The sequence below is a fragment of the Lepidochelys kempii genome, chromosome 4, assembly GCF_965140265.1.
Source record: "Lepidochelys kempii isolate rLepKem1 chromosome 4, rLepKem1.hap2, whole genome shotgun sequence".
NCBI classification, from domain to species: Eukaryota; Metazoa; Chordata; order Testudines; family Cheloniidae; genus Lepidochelys; species Lepidochelys kempii.
The window spans coordinates 34,919,715-34,939,652 of record NC_133259.1 but is presented as its reverse complement, the minus strand read 5'-3'; the positions used below and the strand labels follow the sequence as shown (position 1 = coordinate 34,939,652).

Below are 19,938 nucleotides of genomic sequence, written 5' to 3'. Positions count from 1 at the left end.
ACCCTTAGCAACATCAGTATCCGCCATTGAGTGGCCAGGACACTTAACAATAGCTAGGGCAGACGGAAGTAAAACTGCATACAGGAGGGCAGTGATGTAGGGCCCATTTTTAATAGGGGTACCGGCAGAGGTAAGGAAACCCTGAGTTTGCCAGAGGGTACCAAAGTCATGTACAACCCCAAAAGCATAGCGGAAGTCAGTGTAAATGGTGGCGGAGTGTCCCCCCGCCAAAAAGCAGGCACGGGTGAGTGCAACTAATTCAGCGACTTGTGCTGAGGTTACAGAAGGTAAAGGCGCAGCCTCCAGGGTTTCAGAGACTGAAACTACAGTGTATCCTGCAAGGAGACGACCTTGGTCATCTCGAAAACAGGAACCATCTAGTAAATAAAACGAGGTCAGAGTTAGGGAGAGGGACATCAGAAAGGTCAGAGCGTGGGACGGTGACATCAGACAGTTGCAAGGCAGTCGTGGGGATCACCGTCATTAGACAAAGGAAGGAGAGTGGCAGGGTTTAACTGAGAACAACACTTTACGGTGATATATGAAGCTGATAGTAGTAAAAGTTCGTACCTGGTAAGGTGGGCGGAGGAGAGATGGCCTGTGTTACGTTGTAGCAGGAGAGTTTCTACAGAGTGAGGGACCAGGAGGGTAAGAGGAGAGCGGAGAACAAGGGAATCAGATATTTCGACTAGGCGCGCTGCAGCAGCCACAGCACGCAGGCAGGGGGGTAAGCCTTGGGCAACAGGGTCTAAAGTGGCAGAGAAATAAGCCACTGGGCGGTTCTTTTCTCCGTGCATCTGAGTGAGAACTCCAAGTGCACACCCAGATTGTTCGTGGCAGAAAAGGGTAAAAGGCTTAGAATAGTCAGGCAGCCCTAAGGCAGGGGCAGAAGCCAAACCCTGTTTGAGGGAAACAAAGGCAGAATTGGCCTCGGGGGGGCCACGGCATGGGGTCAGGCACAGAGAATCGAGTGAGTTTCTGGAGAGGTTTTGCAAGGGAGGCATATTGGGGAATCCATTGTCTGCAAAATCCAGCCATGCCTAAAATCTTCCGGACCTGGCGTGGGGAGCGGGGTCGGGGAAACCTAAGGATAGCTTGGACGCGGGTGGGAGAAAGTGCACGGGAACCGTGGGAGAGGAGAAAGCCAAGGTATGTGACAGAAGCTTGACAGAGTTTAGAGCGAGAAGCTTTGTGACCCTTATTTGCTAGGGCAGTAAGGAGCACTAAAGAGTCAGTTTCAGAGGCAGACAATGAAGGGGAACAGAGGAGTAGATCATCTACATATTGGACTAGTGTGGACCTGGACAGGAAAACAAGGTCAGCAAGGTCTCGGGCTAAAGCTTGGGAAAAATATGACGGGCTTTCAGTATACCCCTGGGGCAGTATGGTCCATATGTACTGTTGCCCCTTGTAAGAAAAGGCAAACAGGAACTGGGAGTTAGGGTGAACCGGGACAGAAAAGAAAGCAGAGCACAAATCAACAACAGTAAAATGAGTTGCATCTGGTGGGATAGAAGCCAGAATCGTAGCTGGGTTAGGGACAACGGGAAAGGCGGGTATGACAATGCGGTTAATGGCCCGAAGATCCTGAACAAACCACCACAATTTACCATCAGCTTTTCGAACTGGGAGGATAGGGGTGTTACAGGGGCTTGAGCAGGGGATAATAATGTCTTGTTCCCACAGGGCGGTCATGACTGGAGCAATTTCAGCCTCTGCTTCGGGGTTTAAAGGGTATTGAGACAGGCGAGGCAGAGGTTTGGAGGAATCAACAATAATGCAGACGGGGTCAGTATGTAAACAGCCCACTTCAGACGGGTCGGTTGGCCACAGAGAGGATGGGACCTGTGAAATTAGGTGTTCAAGGGACGGGACCAATGGGCAGCAGGGGACCGGAGCGGAAAGGGGAGTTTCAGACAGCAGGGAGGCTACAGAATCACTCAGAGAGGACTGGGGGATTTGTAAGTAGACACCATCTGGGGAACAGTAGATGGTACAGCCAAGTTTACATAACAGGTCCCGACCCAAAAGGTTCACCAGAGTGGAATCTGAGAGGAGGAATGCATGGTCCGCGGAAAGGGGACCAACCTGGACTGGTAGAGGTTTTGAAAGGGGATAAGGGGTTGGGACTCCCGTAATGCCCACAGCGGATATGGTTTTTTCGGAGCGGGAAACCTCAGGCAGGTCGGCAGTACGAACTGCAGAGAGCGAAGCTCCCGTATCAACAAGGAAAGGGAGAGAAAGATCATTAATAGCCCAAACACATTCACCCGTGGGAGTGAGAGGTAGTAAAGGAACTAAAATTTCCTGAGGTTCCCTGGTGTTCTATCATTGCTGTGGGACAAAGTAAGTCTGGGGACTGTCGGGCTGTGCCGACAGGGGGGTCTAGCTGGTTGTTTACAGAGCTATTAGGCCAACGCGGACACTTGTTTTTCCAATGTCCGGGTTGTTTACAGTAATTATAAACACCTCCAAAACCTGAAAATCCTGTTCCACGGCCCCTCCCGTGACCACATCCACCTCCCCGGTACTGTTTACCTTTCCCTGAATAATGCTGTATTTGCAGGGCCATTAACTTTTGGGAAGATTGTTCCTCCTTTCCCTTTACAGTGCGATGGCAGTGTTCTGCCACTGATTGTAATTTATCCATGGTTTCAGTTTCCCACCCAACACTTATTCGCTTTAGCATATTGCCAATAGCAGGTAGGAGGCCATTAACATACGCATGAGCCAGGGCGCCCTTCCCATTTTCACCCGGTTGCTGTATACCAGAATGTTGCAGAAAAACATCAGTCAGTCAGGTGCAATAGTCACCCGGACTTTCTCCCTGTCGCTGTTTACAGCAATGTGTGGCTGTCCAGTTTGTTTTTGAAGTCCATACTCGAGGGATGGCCTCATGTAGGTTTTTAGCTCAGTCTTTACACTTTTTCCGGTATTCAGTGTCAGGACCGTGTCTGGTAAAGTTGAATGGCGCTCACTGATGGGCCAGTTGGCTGCTGTGAGCCATTTTTCATGCTCGCTAGGGGTTACAAGTAGCTTGCACAGCTGCAGGAGGTCTGCCTCAGAGGGTTCATAGGTGTCGCACACTAACAAAAATTCCTCTGCAAATGTGGTAGGATTTTCCAGGGGCTTTGGAAAGCCTTTTACAATTGAAAGGAGCTCTGTACGAGTCCAGGGTTTATAGCTCCAAGTGGGACCCTCTTGTTGGCCCCCAGTAGGCAGGATTTGGAGGGGAGCCTGGATAGGTTTAGAGCCAGAGCGTAAGCGTTGGGCCCAGTCAGTGTCCAGGCTATCTTCGTATGTATGGGGAAAAACAGAGAGGTCAGGCAGACTGGAGGGTTTCGGGGGAATGGGGGGTTTTTCTTTACGGGTCTGAGTGGTACCGGAGGAATGGGCCTGGGTGGTATTGGACGATCTGGACTGGTCTGAACTGGAGACCCTTGGGAGTTGTTGTGACCGCCTATTGATCCGATACAAAGATGCCAGGCCAATTAATGCATCTTCCTCATCTTCTTCCCCGGAATTTAATAAGGGGTTTTCTTCGTCCTTTCCCACAATGAGATGGGAGTATGAAGGGAGATGGGATCAATCCTGGTTTTCTCGGAGAATGGGATAAAGGGGAGCGCTCGGTCTGGCAGCGAGAGAGAAGGCTTCTAATAAAGCTTTTAACTTATCGTTTGAATCTTTGAGAGAGGCAAGTTTTGATTCTGTCCACCTATGATTTGCCTCTTCCCACCACTGCATGAAACAATCGACCTCTCCTTTTGCCAGTTTAGTTTTAGGTTGGCCGAGTTTGTCTTTTAAGACGTCTACTCGGTCTGTGTCCCAAGATCCTAACAGTGGCCACTGAATTTTGGGATTCTCCTGAGTTAGCCTAGACCATTTTTCCAGAAATTTACAGGAGTCCGGACCCTTCCTAAAATACATAAAATGAGCCGGTGTTCCTTTAGGGAACTGTCCCGACTTGGATGTCTGGTTACCCATACAGGAGGACTTCACACACCAATCACACAAGAAGGAAAGTCGGGTTCCTCAGAGTGATGCCCGGTGCAAAACACAAAGGGAGCCCACAGGCTACTGCCTCAATCGCCCTTGCTTTCTCACCAAGGGTTTTACCCAAGGCGCGGTGCGGCTGCGATTGTTCAGATTTCACTCACTCAGACCGTGGGGACAGAAACCCTTTGGTCAGCCGATCCCCGGATGGAGACGGTGCCCAGACTCAAACACACCACAGGGAGGACGGATAGACACAGAGACAAGACAGTCCTCAGTCCGGACAAAACACAGAAATAATTACCTGACCAGATTCCTGATGTCCGATCCCAGGATCCCTACCAGAACAGAGTGGAAACCAACAGGTTGGATGGCATAGACTTCACTGTGGTCATGCACCCTTCCGTTCTGGCGGAGGACTGCTTGGGCCAAATGCCCAGCTGCCGGCTTGCCACGGCATCCTAAGAATGGTCAGGAGTCACACGGCCCCAGTGAAGACGGTTGCCATCTCAGTGGAACCTCCAAATTGTCAAAGTCAGATTCAAGACTCACAAATTTATCAGACCACTCTGTTTATTAGCAAAGTGCTTTGCCAATGCACCCAGATATGTGTGAGCCTCTTGCCAAAGCTCAAGCTAACTTATTTAAACAGATAAGGGAAAGCCAATTTAACATAAGAGACAAAAGGAAGAAGAAACTGACAAATATATATACATATCTTATTTGCAAACTAACATTTACCAATCTCCTAGCTCAGTAGGAGCTCTAAGTTAATTAGTATGAGGACCCATTGTCTCACACTCCTTAATGTTTCTCTTCCTGACAACTATATTTCAACAAACCTTTCAAGCAGCATTTCTTTAATTAATTATAATTTCAATATAATTCATTCTACTTTCACAATTGAATACTGTATTATAGATGGGACTGGTAGTGTCACCTGTCATTAAGGTTGCCCGACACTTCAAGTTAAAAGATCCTGTTTTCAGTTGCTGATAATTTTGCCGAACTTGAACCATTCAGGCTGAAATTTTCCATGCTGGGAGTCTACCTCAAGATGAATTTTGAGGGAGAATTTTAGACAAAACAGTTCAGATATTTCTGAAAATGAGACTAGGGGAAAATATGTTGTGGTGTTCATGTTTAAAAAATTCTGGCAACCTTTTATTTTTGTTTGAGAAACTCTAGTGCCTCCATGCTTTGAAGCAGATACTTGAAATTTTGAAGGAATGAGGGCCTTAGTGGTAGGGATGTGTCTTTTGCCATCCCTGTGGCAATCCAGGCAAGTTTGGCCATAGTATTCGCCTTTGAAAAATTTCAGTTTGCACATGCTCAGTAGACACTTGCTAGAGCTTTTTAATTAATTTCCCTGAATCCATGCTTGTTGGATATGCTCCAGCCAGGGCTGCTGCTGGCCAGGCTGGGACCATGCACCAGAACTGAGTGCAGTGAGACTCTCTCTCCTGTATTTTCACTCTCCTGTATTTTCACTGATGCCCCTGGTGAACCCAGGCAGCGTGGAGGAGGAAGCTGCCTGGCTCAAATGCAGAGGGGACAGACCAACTGGATTTGAGGGTGGGTCTGGAGATCCTGGGACTTAGAGGCTGGCCTGGGGGAGGGAAACTGGGACTTGTCATTGAGAATTGTTGAAACTGAGCTTGGATGGGCAAGGAGACTAGGACAAGGAGTTGGGGGAAGTACACTGAGGTTGGATGAGGAGCCCAGGGATGGATGTTGGAGTGGAAGCCAGTGGGGATGAGATTCATGGGGACAGGCATTGGAGGCAGGTGGGAGAGAGAGAGATCAGATGAGGAGCTGGGAAGTGGGATGGGATCTGAGAATGGCTGGACAAGAAAACTGGAAGTGAGGGAGGTTGGAATCAGAACAGGGAGTTCAGATGGGTGAAAATAGGGCTTCCTCAGCAAGGCGACTGGGGCTGGGATGACAAACCTTACCAGTGGAGACTAGGACTAGTTAAGTTAGGAGAATGGCACTGGGTGAGGAGCCAGGAGCAGGGAAGAAACAGGACTCAGACAGGAACTGGTTGGAGAGGACAGGATAGAAGGAACCAATCTTGAGGGGAATGGGTAGAAGGATCTGTGCCCACTAGAGCACATGCCCCACCAGAATCTGGAATGGAACCCAAGATGCCTGAGTCTCACTATTCCTCTGCTGTTGACAAATGTCTGTGAAACCACTGGCAAAGCGCATGTCTCGTCCCCCTCTAGTGCTGATCCACATAAAGTAATACAGCCTGCTACTGCTATCGGTTACTCTATTACCTTTAAGTGGCACAGCTCTGTGCAGCGGAAGCTACTGATGTCCATATACTATATGATGGAATTTCTGTATTTTCAGTTCGTGTTTTTAAAACGTGGGAAATTATACCCAAAAAACCTGTGTTAATAGAATGTTAACATTGCAAAGTCAAGCACTCAAAAGTTAGGAAATGCCAAAATTAAGGTTGCCTGTGGAACTCTACCTAATTCAGCCACCTTGTGTGTGTACATTATATGAGGTCGTGCTTAATTACATGATCATGTACTATTTTTTTCCACAAGACCACAGCCTCATTCAGTGCACACAATGGACATGCTCTGGAGGCAAATCAGTCTTGTTCAGTGAATGAGGCTGTGGTCTGTGGGACCCCCAGCTTCATCTGTTGCAGAAGTTGGAAGGTTTCTAGTGAGTGAGGCAGGGATTGCAGGAAGAGAAAGAGTGGTCTCATGGTTAAAGCAGTTCAGTGCTGCCCTGGAGAACTGCATTCTATCCTTGCCTCTTCAGAGAGTTCCTGTGTGAATCATAGAATATCAGGGTTGGAAGGGACCTCAGGAGGTCATCTAGTCCAACCCCCTGCTCAAAGCAGGACCAATCACAAATGCAATATCAAGCTAATGTGAATGCCAAGCTGAAGTTCACAGTGTTGTATACTTTGTAACTATCATTACATTTCTATTTTTGTCATACTGATACGCTTTAAAAAAAACCAAAACCTCTCATGACATGAGTTTCTGCTGAGGAATTGACTGAAAAACAGTTATACCCATTTTTTACCCATTAATATTTTGTGTTCGAGAATATTAATCGTTGTGGAAAACAAAAACCATTTAAATAAGGACTTTAACACTGTAGCAAATTACATAGAACAGGACATTTTAATACAGGAAACTTACATTGCCAATAATTTTCTATATCTCCTTTGCAACTGCTGTAGATATTTATATCTAAATAAAGATTTCCACACTATCAACTCTTCCTTCTGCTTAATCTTGGAATGAAATCAATATAATGTATTTATGACCACAATCCAGGTTTAGCCTAAGTTTACCTCCACGTTTTTTGCCTTGGAAAAAGGCTCTGTAAGATTCTTGGGTGCGGTGAATGTCAAGACCAAATTTTATTCTAAAAGGGGTAATTACCTCTCTAGAAACAGGTGTGCAATGCTGGTTTCAGCCTTGAACAGCTTTGCCAACTTCCGCCTTTCCCAAGGGCAGAGTAACTCCACTGAACGTCACTGCCATTAGTGCACATTTTTATTTCCATTATTGTGATTTAATTAACAGACACACAATTTATACAAATGAGATATTTAGGAAGTCAAATGAATATATCATTCTGAAATGTAAATTTGCTGGGAGGAAATTGTCAGCAAAAGGAAACACCAAAGTAAATAGGTAGAGCTTTTGCTATTTACAGGAAAGCTCTCTGTTTGCTAGGCTGAATGATAAACCTGATTTCCTGAAAAAGACGAAGAATTCTCTTTATGTTTTATTCCTAATGTATAGCTTTTACAGACTGGAGAAGCAGCTTCATTTGAACATTGTTCCAGTGGAATTCAGAACGCACAGCATGTATCAAGGAACTCTCTTATTATAGCAACACTAGTCCTCCTTCAGATTGCCATTTCATTTCAGTAATTGCAAAGCTGAAAATCCTGTGCACCCTCTAAAAAGAAAGGTTTCAGAGTAACAGCCGTGTTAGTCTGTATTCGCAAAAAGAAAAGGAGGACTTGTGGCACCTTAGAGACTAACCAATTTATTAGAGCATAAGCTTTCGTGATGCATCTGAGGAAGTGAGCTGTAGCTCACGAAAGCTTATGCTCTAATAAATTGGTTAGTCTCTAAGGTGCCACAAGTCCTCCTTTTCTTTTTTCTAAAAAGAAAGTTTACTCTTTGAGGCCATACACCTCCCTGTTGATATTCTTTTTGCATCTATATATTTATTTCATTATCATGTATTGTACTATTAAGAAATAAAGTAATTCTAACACTAACAAATTGTATACATTACAACTAGTAGAGACAAAAGCTATTGCCAAAAGGTTGTTGTCACAGAGACTAAGGGTAACATTAGCCAAAAGCAGCTGTTTATATCCTCTGCCCATGCTGAGCCTATATTGTTCTCCTAAATTCTCCTAGATTTCTCTAACTAGTAAAGGGGGAGTGCTTGGTAACTTGATCTATGTGAAAACAAAATGAAATATACTGATGTCACACATTTTTTCTCTGGGAAGGACAGATTTTTCCACCCATGTGAAATGTTATTTCTGTCAGTTCATGGGTGCAGACAGATATGCTACAGTATAGAGATTTAGTTCCATGGGGTCATCTCTGGCAGAGGGGCTTTTTTGTGTTTAGCCCTTTTATTAATGTATTTTTAGAAGCTATATCTACTGTAGTTGCAGGTGCTGTGTTTGTGCAGTATATTGGGTGTATAACAGGAGTATCTCAGCAAAGTATAGGTACCATGTGGCCAGGACAGTTGATTAGTATACAAATGTCAAATAGCTCTTTGCTCCCCATATCTATAACTTGGTAGGGATAGCACAAAAAGAGAATCAGATTCTGCTGTTACACCACTGCAAATGTATATTAATTCTGTTGACTTCAAAGTCAGAGACACTCTCTTGCAGAGACAGACAAGCCTTCTGCAGTGTGCAGAGCCTGTGTGTGTTATATAGGGGACCAGACAATCAGAATCAGCCTGTGAATAGCCTAAGGGGCTTGCAGCTCACCTCAGGGAAATAGTTGGCAATGTGTGTTTCAGTTTATGTGGTCCTCTTTAAGAAGACTGGATTGCAACATGTCTTTATATGTTTGTGAAATATGCCATCTGAGAGTCAGAGAGAGTAACAAAAGAAAAGAAATCCTGCAAGGTGGGGAGGTAGGTTGATTGTGAGGTCTCTTGGAAGGTGGGAGCAGTATGTGTTGCATTCTTGGTTTTAGTGGGGATGGAGTTATTTTTATTTTTACTTTACAACTAAAAAATAACTATTTCTTTAGAGGTGCTCTAAATCCACTGATGACATGAAACATTACATCATTTGCAGCAGTTATAAATGTCTACTTTTAAATGCATTTTGGTGACTTGTTAGAAAAATTAATGGAGGTAAAAGATTTATAATGTTTTATATCACACAAAAATGTCCTTTCTGTGTTTCTATAGTATGGAAACTACGTACTTGGTTTTTTTTAAAGTGATCTCTGATTGTGGCATAACACTGCCATACCCTACCCCAACCCGAATCATTCATTTATCTTAATAGTTGCTTTCAGACTGTGTAGGATTAAATACTACCATATCTTTATAAATTCCCTTAAAATTGCATCCTACCCAAGGAACTGGGGGGGGGGTTCTATTAATAGAAAAGGGATAATTTTCACAATCTGATCATTTCTTTACAATGACTGTTCTAGATAAATTTGCTATTTGCAAGGAGAGTTTGCTGGTTCATTTATATACCCTAATTCCGGTCGTGCTTTGATCTGAACCATTTTGGGTGGTATATCTTTGGCATAAGCTTGCATGTGATGTAGTATAATTTAAAAATGAGAAAGAGCCCTTCTGCCTAAAGATTTTATATTAAATCTTCACATTTAAGCATGAAATTGTAAAAAAAAAAAAAAAAAAAAAAAATCACTTTTATTCTATTGTGTTACATGAAACAGTACCCCAATAGATATTTTACTGTAATTCACTGGTTGAGATTTTAATTGCACAGAAATCCAGGAATTCAAAGTGACAGTTCTTCCAAGTGTAACTCCTCCTACTTGCATTTATGCAGAAATGTGAAGGACCCCTTGTAAATCGTGCTGCAGATCCCTGCTAGATGTACTAATGTAACATAATAATGTGCCCTATTTATTTTTGCTATGTTGAGTGTTCAAATCTGAGCACAGGGATTTAAACATTTTGGTGACCATGTGTTTTTGGATATTTTTCTCTACCAGTGCATAGTTGAGTGATTGCCTTGTGCCATGGGTAAGGAATTGAATTTTTATTCTCCTAGGAACATGGGTCCTACATCTATCAAAAAATAATATTGAGTAGGTTGTGGTTGCTGCTGTGATACTTTTCCCAATGGAGATATTGTTCCAGGGCTGCTCCTCCCTAAAAGTATAGCTTTCATGGGGAGGTGTGTCAACAGACCTGGAACTGACAAAAAACACTTAAGAATACATGCTAGCTCTAACTATGCAGGCATTCACTACTGTTCACTGCTAAATTTAAGGTTGGAGGTCTGAGCCTCCTCTTGCTGAAGTCAGTTTTATACCACTGAAACTCCACGGACTTTATTGAAGTCATGATTTATACTGATGTATGTCAGAGGAGGATCACTGTCTTGTGCGGGTAAGTTGAATATTGTTTACAACCCTTGTCCTTCTCTGTCTCCTACATGCCCTTGCACACATGTGCACATGCAGGGTGTCAAGGTTCCTCCCCCACTCTGAACTCTAGGGTACAGATGTGGGGACCTGCATGAAAAACCTCCTAAGCTTATCTTTACCAGCTTAGGTCAAAACTTCCCCAAGGTACAAAATATTTCACCCGTTGTCCTTGGACTGGCCGCTACCACCACCAAACTAATACTGGTTACTGGGGAAGAGCTGTTTGGACGCGTCCTTCCCCCCAAAATACTTCCCAAAACCTTGCACCCCACTTCCTGGACAAGGTTTGGTAAAAAGCCTCACCAATTTGCCTAGGTGACTACAGACCCAAATCCTTGGATCTGAGAACAATGAAAAAGCATTCAGTTTTCTTACAAGAAGACTTTTAATAAAAATAGACGTAAACAGAAATAAAGAAATCCCCCCTGTAAAATCAGGGTGGTAGATATCTTACAGGGTAATTAGATTCAAAAACATAGAGAACCCCTCTAGGCAAAACCTTAAGTTACAAAAAAGATACACAGACAGAAATAGTTATTCTATTCAGCACAATTCTTTTCTCAGCCATTTAAAGAAATCATAATCTAACACATACCTAGCTAGATTACTTACTAAAAGTTCTAAGACTCCATTCCTGGACTATCCCCGGTAAAGACCAGCATATAGACAGACACAGACCCTTTGTTTCTCTCCCTCCTCCCAGCTTTTGAAAGTATCTTGTCTCCTCATTGGTCATTTTGGTCAGGTGCCAGCGAGGTTACCTTTAGCTTCTTAACCCTTTACAGGTGAGAGGAGCTTTCCCCTGGCCAGGAGGGATTTCAAAGGGGTTTACCCTTCCCTTTATATTTATGACACAGGGCATTCTAGATTACGTGATAGTTGCATGAGCCAAGGTGCAAAGTAATACCAGGTCACTGAAATTACTTTTGTTCCCTTCCACCTCACATATACATATGCTTACATGCATACAAATGAACATTTATTTCTGAGTTATTCTATATGTAGGTAGCTCTTTTTCAGCCTCCTAACATTTTTTTGTTGCTCTTCTTTGAATGCACTCAAAGTTTTCAATGTTGTTGAAAGCGTATGCAGAAAACTGAATACAATAGTCACATTATGGTTGAACTGAAGCAGCGTAGAGATCAGAGCTGGTAACAAGTTTTTGAAGGAAAAGTGTTTTCAACAAAAATAGTCCTTTTTCAAAATATTTTTTCACAATATTGTCAACATAGTCAAAAGTGTTTACTCAATGAAAAAAAATTATTTGCAAATTTGATCAAAAACACTATTGTAGACATTATTAAAATAGTTATAAAAATTTGCATTTACAGAAAACAGTTTCTAGTAAACAAAAAAGTTCAGTAACCATTTTGATATTTTTGATAAAAATTTCCAAAAAAGTATTGAAATGTTTAAAAACCAGAAATACGTCAAATCTTTCAAAATTAAAACAATTTCAGTTTTTTTCATGAAACTAGTTTTTTATTTTTTGACCATTTGTAATAGATAAAAAAAAGGAACAGAAAAGTAATTATTTTTATCTCCTTGCTTACACTTGTTATTTACTAAAATAGATTTCATTGACAGATACAAAGGGGGGGATAATAGCCTTCAAATTACCATATGTATGTGAGATGAGAGAGGTGGGTAGATGCAGAGAAACATCACATAGGGCAATCTAATGCAAGGAGAAATGGTGGAAGGGGAACAGACTCATATCTGGCTTTCTTAGAGCTTTTATGTTACCAGTTCCCTTAGTGTATCAGTGATTCCCAGATAAATAAAACCTATGATGTCCCTAGTGGACTTCATGAAGTTTTCTGCTTTTCCACCCATTTTTAGCTAAAGAGGCTCGACTTATGAAATAAAGGTTGTTCAAGATCATTTAGCACCTGCATGCTACAGTGGAAAAAAACATGAACAAGTCACCTTTCCGTATTAGTGAGGCAGATTAGTTCAAATCCTGTTACCAACATGTGCACTGGCAGAGTTATGGTACCTGAATGGAAACAGCTGAACCACTTGAAGGTTCTTTTATATTAGTCAATTAGATCCTTTTTCATAGAGTTCAGTGTGTCCTGTCTTAAAACAGAGAGCACTTGTTGGAATACAATTGTTACATTCAGAATTGGCATTGCTGTAGAATTTCAAGAGAAGGTGTGTGTGTGTGTGTGTGTGTGTGTGTGTGTGTAAAAGAAAGACAAATACAAAAAAGACTAATTTGCCTAGGGTAAATGTCTGAACCTTCATGTTGCCACAGAAAGAAAAATGGTCACAAACAAATGTAAAAATATACAGCCATGGTAATTCGAAGGCTATTCCCCCCCCCTTGTATCTGTTTTAGTAAATAACAAGTGTAAGCAAGGAGATTAAAAAAAAAACCTAAATGTTTATTTTGTGGAGATTTTTTATTGGTGTTAACAATTCGAGAGCCTGCCTTTTCCTGTTATAGACTCGTCGATATGCATAAGCTTTTCTAAGCATTTACATTCTATACATGAGGTAAATGTGCTCTCATAAATGATCACAACAAAAGACAATATTGGAAGCTACTTTAACACTAGCAAATGTTAGAAATTGACTTACTGATTATAAAATTCATTGCACTGAATACAAATGCCCTCAAACTGAACAATGAAAAACTGCTAACTGCTGTTGCTCTTTTAAGGTGAAATGAAAGTAACTGAGCTTTATGTGAGAAGTCCTCCCTCTTGTTCCCACATATGCATTCCCACGAAAAGATGCACATGGTGTAGAGAGTCTTGACAATTCTGTATGATACTAATACTCTTGTTTTGTTTTTAAAGTAAACGTTTAATATGTCATCCCTGCGATGCGCTCTTTAGAAAGTTATATACAGAGGACGGGAACAGAAAAGCTATCACTGGCATGTGCAGAATGTATTGGGAACAGAACAATCAAATCAAACCCAGTGTAAAGAAATAACTCATGACACATGCCTGCTTAGAAAGTGTATGCTACCTGGTGCCACAGCAGGATAGTGTAACTTGCAAATCCTTACAAATAAGAATCCAGCAATTTCCATATTGACCATTGTTCCCTTCATTGACACTTCGTTAGGAGGAAACAGACAGAAGTGCCTAACTGGTGAGCAAACATAGCACACCATTTTTCAATCATATCTGTCTGTAAAAGAACATTAAAGCGTTTTCTGGATGAAAGTAATATATAGGTCTTAGCTCTGGTGAATATCTAACCATGAATGAAAACAAGCTCTACCTTACAGAAATCATCCATAAGAAGTGCTTGGTTTGGTTTGGTTCTTTTGTATTTTTTTTTAAATCTAGAAGATAATTTTCAGTTGGTTTGCTGCCACCAACCCCCTACTTTGTAGAGTTACTCAGGAAAAAGTGATGACCTCCATGTTATTGAAGGTTGAACAATGTTAAGGTCATCCTCCTCCCTGGTTACTGATTCCTTATATAGTTGTTATCAAACACACATCAGAAGGTTATGGAAATTATGACAGGTTTATTACTTTTACTAACACCTATGACTATTGTCAAAGTAACAAAGGGGAGGAATAAGATTTATATATGGAATATATACATGTATACACTTAGAGCACTTTTTATAAAGAGCTCAATGTAAATAAATACTGAATGCTCTTTCTCTAAATCAGTGGTTCTCAACCAGGGGTACATCAATTCATCTAGAAATTTGCCTAGTTTTACAATAGGCTACATAAAAAGCACTAGCAAAGTCAGTACAAACTAAAATTTCACAGACAATGATTTGTTTATACTGCTCTGTATACAATACACTGAAATGTAAGTACAATATTTATATTCCAATTGATTTATTTTATGAATGTATTTTAAAAATGAGAAAGTGAGCAATTTTTATGTCTGATTTTGTAAGTTTTTAAGTGAGATGACACTTGGGGGTACACAAGACGAATCAGACTCTTGAAAGGGATACTGTACTCTGGAAAGGTTGAGAGCCACAGCTCTAAATGAACAATAACTATTAACTTAAATATACTCACACAGTCTCTCAGATTACCCAAAAGCCTTCATCCAGTATGTCTACATAGATGATTTGGAAACCCCAATAGTCACCTTACTTTTCCCGATATGGAAGAGGAGATGTTCACCATAAGACCCCAGTACACCCTTCTTGAAAGGTGACCATGTTCTAACCACACAGTATTCATTCACAATATCCAAGGAGCACAACTTCTTGGCTCAAAGCCATGTTAACTGCAGTGGTGCATACCAGCTCAGCTTGTTGCCATGTCTTTCTGAGTCATCTAAATAGAGACCCCTTGATGCCAGGACTGCAATGACTGAATTCCAAGGCGACTCAATGGTATCACCCTTTTAATGTCACCAGCCTGAAGCGAACAATCTAAATCAATCACAGCGCCTATCTGTAATTTTCTACAGGTTCCACAAAATATAGGATCTGATGCTGCTCTCACTAAATCACAATAAAACTGACCTCTGTGTGTTCAGGATATGGCTTATAGCTTGTGATATAATATGTGATTACTTCCCTTTTCCTGCATTCACTGCCATTGGAGCAGTTTTTATAGTGAGGGTGCTGAGCGTCATTGTACAAACCTGTAAACCCTGTACATGATGGAAAGCACATCAGCACTTCTAGTTCCAGTGCTCCTGCCACCATTTCAGCCCGCTCCTCTGCAGAAGTTCAGGCCACAGCTCAGTCCTTTCCGTACAAAGATTTAACATTACACAGAGTTACAGTTCTGAGAGAGAAAGTGTGACCCGCAATTTGTCAAGAAGTAACGGTTAATAAGCATGAACAACCTGCAAGCAATATTTGAAATGGTTGTGACTATTGCAGCTCATCAGCAGCAACAGTCTTCAACTCTCACAACCAGTGATAACTACCAGTCTCCTTCTCTGGTTTACAGTGAGATAGGTTGCACACTGTGTGGATCCAAAGGATTTGCCACAGTCTTGAGACAGTGAACAGCTCTTATCCCTGCATCGTTTAGCTGTTGAGTTCTCCCTGGCTCGCTCCAACTTTCCCTATTTTGTAGTCTTCTCACTGAGCTCCAGTTGTTTGAGCCTTCAGATGGTGACTATGGGTATGTCCTGCAATGAAAGCTTTTTATATATCTTTGAAATGGTTACTGAGAATGTTTAGCAATGGCTACACCCATGATTTCTGGCTCCTACAAGGGAGTATCGCACCTGGCTCTGGTAAATCTGTACACACACACAGCCCCCAAAACAAGAAATGGTGTATCCACCCTACTTTGTTTTCCCTTACTTATGCAACTAAATGGAGCAGTGTATGCATGTGGGTTACACTTGTGCTTCCAAAGTGACTGAATAACCATTTATAGATACACTGCGAAAAGAGAAGTTGTTTCCATCCAATTCACTGAAACAAAACTAATTTAGCGGCAATAATAACACCAGAAAATACAGCTGCTTGGGCATGAACAGTGTACCCAGTTTTCAGAAGGAGGGCTTCAATGAAATCCCAGTGGCGTGCTTATTCTTTTCACAGCTCCTTTAACAAAAAGAGAATGTCAATGCGTAGGTTTATGATACACTAGGATTGTCAGCATAAGGAGGTAGTTTCTTTCCATTAATATTGTGGGTTCAGAATTAGGAACAGAACTGGAACGTAACCCTGGGAGACACTTCACTCCTTTCTCCACATCCTCATGACTGACCACACCCCCTGCACCTAAAGATCCTGCTGACATCCATGCCTGTCTAATTGCTGTGGGAAGTGAAGAGAGAAATCCTCTGTGTCTCCCCTTTCCTGGCCTTCATAGTAATATAAAAGCCTTTGGCCCTTATGTGGGAAAGGTGAAGAAATATAGCTGCCCTTCCCTGCCAGATTCCTTCCCTCTAAAGCTCTCTGCACTGCATTCTCCCCACGACTGTTAACCATAGTCATTTCTCAGGGGGACTGTGGAGGCACATGCAAGATTTCAGGCAGATTGGTTTGATTTTGTGCGATTATGAAGGGAGGAGGAAGTCAAAATATGTTTTGTAGGCCTTGATGCTGCAGTCCTTATGTACCATGCAGTATGAAGTTCAAGGTTATTGTGTTTCAGTGCGAGCGCAGTGCAAATGAAACAGAGGCACAAGTAAGGTCGAGGGCTATGCATAGTCATCCACACTGAAAGGCAATAAATATCAAGCACCCAGCACCAAAAATAAGGATGAAATTAGTAATACAGTAGGTATGTCTGAGGAGAGTGGTTTAAGTGTGAACTTTATTATGAGGCACTGATTTTTATTAGTAGAAGTAATAGTATTTGTATAGTATTGTATTGCTCCTTGGATCAGGGCCTCCTTGTGCTGGGCACTGTCCACACAACAAAAATGCAGACCCTTGCCCCTAGCCATGTGTTTCCCTCCTAGGTCTCAATTGCTGCAGGGAGTGACTTGGCAGCCATTCAGCAGCTTTCTAGCGCAGAGTGAGAATCACGTTTGCTCCCTTTTTACAGTTTGCTTATGCGTGCCACACTCTGCACCTGCACAGAGTGAGGCCTAGTCCGTATCGGGAAGCTAGCTTCAACCTCACGCACATAACCTCATGTCTATACATGATGTATTTCCTTTCTCCACAGTGCTTTGCAGTACTTTCAGTTTTTCTCTATTCAAGCCCTAAGGAATTGTTAAACAGAAGATCCTAATATTAGTAAGTTAATGTTTTAGATATGGGCTGCCTTAATTTTCCTCTGTATAAATTGGTTTTAGAAATCAACCTTAATTATTTCTGCAGTTGATCAGCAGCACTTTGGAGAGCTGATTTCACCCGGTATTCCTGTATAAGACAGTTGGAAGTTTTCTACCGTAACAAAACAATGTCAGTGAAGCAGCCAGATGTATAAACAGTGGATCATGGTTCAAGTTCATGTTATTGCTTTAGAGATGCAACCAGAACCTCAGAACCAAACACTCCCGATCTTTGGGAAAGCTTAATTCCATGCGTGGCAGCTCAGACCCCTCTCAGTTATACATACTTGTTTTGCAACTGAAAATACATGAAATAAGACTTACTTTGCAAAAAAGTTATCCACACATTGGTAGGAATACATTGTGTCCACTTTGGTACTAAATTGCCAGGGTGAGAGGAAGGGAGCGATTAATGTTAATTGTTCTGCTTATTATTGTCCTATCAATGGCCAGTTATACTGCTGATGATGTTGAGGGTTCCCTAAGAGTCTAATTCTTTTCTTTAAGACGAAGGAATGCAGGAATTTCTGGCTATTTGTTTGCTGTCAGTAAAATTTCACCTGTATTTTTGTTGCTTTTGTTTTTCATCTCATAGCACTAGCTAGGGATGCCATGTAAACATCCAGTGTCAGTAAATATGTTGCCGTTTTCTCCTTTTCTTCAATTTTGATTAGAACAAGCAACATTTTGGTGTACTTTTTAATTAAAAACTGCTTTGATTAAAAGCTTTTTCTTTTCTTTTCTGCTTGGATCTAAAGAGTTTGTTCTAGTGAGGCACAAGATCAAAGGATTTTTTGTTTTTATTCATTTATATTACAGTGAAAATTAAACCTTTTCTTTTTACCAAAGACAAAGCAAACAAAAATATATGTAACAGGAGCTACCAAAGAACATATGCATTTATTAAGTATTTTTGTGCCTTAACAACCAACACAAACACCTGGAGGGTAGAAGACGAAGAGAAATGAGAATTAGGCAACCTGTCTGTGAATGTAATGTAACTCCTACAGTTTTTGCTACAGACTGTGCTATGAAATAATATTCTGTTATATGAAGTAGATTGCTCTCCAGAGTCCCTAATATGTTAGCCTCGAATATGGGGGATTTATTCCAACCAGCAAATGGACTTTGGAAAATAAAAATACAATTGGCAACAAACTGCCCCAACAAAGGGGGCTTTACTCCTTGCTGAGTAGTTCATTCCTGTATCTCAGCTAATTGCTTTTATTGTACTGAATAACTAATGTTTAGCCACAAGCAACTACTACAGCAATAGAGAAATAAATATGCAGTTTTGTAGAATTCAGCCCCCACTACCTGTTTACTTTTTCACATAAAATACAATTAGGTTCTGCAAATAGAAAAATGCAGTTCAGTATACTTAAGTGGCTTGAAAAACCATCATTTTAATACAAGTTTCTTATATTCCACTGCTGCTTAAGAGGGCTTGTTTACACAGTGCGTTAGTTTGCACAAGAGGGATTTAAATTCTAGTGAGCATTGGAGTGTTGCACACTAACTGGCCTGTCTGGACACTGCTGGTGCACACTAAAAGTTCCCTAATGTGCATTAATATAGTACCCAGGACTACATTAATGGTCACTAGGGGAACTTTTAGTGTGCACAAGCAGTGTCCATGCAGGTCAGGTTGTGCACAACATGTTCAAATCAGGTGGTGCACTGGAGTTTACACTGCTCTAGTGCAGTCTAACACAACATGGAGACAAGCCCAGAGCTAAAATTTCTACTTTGACAATTTACTAACACAGTATGCTATAAGAGGCTTCACTTGATTCATGTACTATGATGAAATGTGACCTCTTTGAAGACTTGGCATCCTGGAATCACCTTATATGCATAGATCACTGGAGGCAAGACTTTCCAAAAATCCAACAGAAAGGGCATACACATAACTCAGACTTCTTGCAAGGAGTCCTTTTAGGCTCTATACAGAGATGCAAACTGAGGTGGGATTTTATGGTGGAAAGGGCAGAAGCAAGTAAAAGTAAGTAGGTTTCTTGTAAAATTTAAAATAAATTATTCTAAATACTCCTTTGGATTACAGTAGTGTATTTATAACAGAATAACAATCAATTCAGGATATCTGTTTGTGCTGGCAAAGGACCTTTTACGGATGCAGTGGGGAAGGCAGCATATCTTTGGACTTCTGTGTCATTCAGGACTGCAACTGGAGGGAGAACAGAACTTCTCTCAAGTGTGGTGACTGGGGCAGAACTCACCAAGACTGAGAGAGCCTGCCAATTTAGTAGTTATGGCTTAGTGAGAAGTCAGTAAACTTTTTTTGATAATTAAGGCTCTGATTCTGGAGGGCATTTAACTGCATGTTTAACTTTAAACACCCTGACTCTAATAGGACTATTCATGTGCTTAAAGTTAAACACTATCGTAAGTGTTCTGTTGAACTGGTGGCCATTAAAGTATACTGTGAATGTTTGTTCGTGTTACCTGTTGGTGCATTCCCTGATTTGATAAGTTGGCTCTTTTTCCTAGAACATACTTGACATCATTGTTCATACGTATTTTTGATGAATTTACATGTCCTTACTCTCATGGGTTTTTGGTGA

The 19,938-nt window shown here is 41.5% G+C and overlaps 1 protein-coding gene across 22 annotated transcripts in view; it reads left to right on the top strand.

The window, feature by feature from the left end:
- The window catches only part of CAMK2D (calcium/calmodulin dependent protein kinase II delta), a 271,591-nt gene that overhangs the window by 168,165 nt on the left and 83,488 nt on the right, over positions 1 to 19,938 (top strand). The window lies entirely within an intron of this gene.